General features: G+C 36.8%; 1 protein-coding gene across 1 annotated transcript in view; it reads right to left on the reverse strand.

Annotated features, from left to right (window-relative positions):
- The window catches only part of LOC106873239 (plexin-A2), a gene marked incomplete at its 3' end in the record, with an annotated part of 282,570 nt that overhangs the window by 42,444 nt on the left and 239,117 nt on the right, over positions 1-1,009 (reverse strand). The window lies entirely within an intron of this gene.

The following is a 1,009-nucleotide window of genomic DNA, read 5'->3' on the forward strand; positions in this document are numbered from 1 at the left end:
AATATTCTTTTATTCTTTTACTTGTTTCAGTAATTTGACTGGGGCCATGCTGGAGTACTGGGGCCATGCTGGAGATTTTTCAATATGCTAGGCCACTGGTTTTAAATTGAAATTAATCTAATTAATATTCAATTTATCACCCTCATTATTTAAATTTTATATATATATATATATATATATATATATGAAAAGTTCCTGGCATGGGTAAAAGAAAATACAGGAGGAATAGTTAATTATGGTTTTATTCTATACATTCCTCTCTCAAATTCACACACTTATTGAGTGGTCCTTCAGTTTTTCTAAGTGCTGAATAAAGAACTCAGAAGGTTGGCCACTCCAACCAGGCCTTCTGCAGTGCATTTAAAGCCACGGATTTTTCAGTAACCCCCTCATATGTAATATATATGCAATGAGCTTCTTTCAGTTTCCATATACTAAATCCACTCACAAGGCTTTTGACCAACCTGAGGCTTATAGAAGACACTTGCCGAGGGTGCTGTGTAGTGGGACTGAACCTAATACCATACAGTTAGGAAGCAAGCTTCTTAGCCACACAGCCAATCCCTTTGGTGATGTTGCTATTTATTCTCTAGATCACTGTTCCTTCAGTAGTCCAATGCACAATGCCATGACCATCCTGACTTTTTGTATCTTTGGAACTGCTTTGGTCCCATGTTTCAGATGGTAGCGTCCATCCTATTTATTAGTTTTGTATATCTATAACTACATTTATTCAATGCGGCCTTCTCTTTGAAGACAGTTGAGTGTTTGTTTGAGGGAAGTTTACCTTCTATTACTAACAGGTTGAGCAACAATGTAGAGGCTGCACTAGACTGTGGTGGTGGTGGTCGTAGTTGCGGTAGTGATGGTGGTGGATAATTGGTCTATAAAATAGTCTGGCAATAACTGATATTTATTCAATCACTTATAACCTTTAACCTGCATATAATTGGTGGTGCTTTGGTGATTTGAGAAATCAATACTTTGATCACATGTATTATAGTAATGT

This window comes from Octopus bimaculoides, chromosome 15 (genome assembly GCF_001194135.2).
Source record: "Octopus bimaculoides isolate UCB-OBI-ISO-001 chromosome 15, ASM119413v2, whole genome shotgun sequence".
NCBI lineage: Eukaryota > Metazoa > Mollusca > Cephalopoda > Octopoda > Octopodidae > Octopus > Octopus bimaculoides.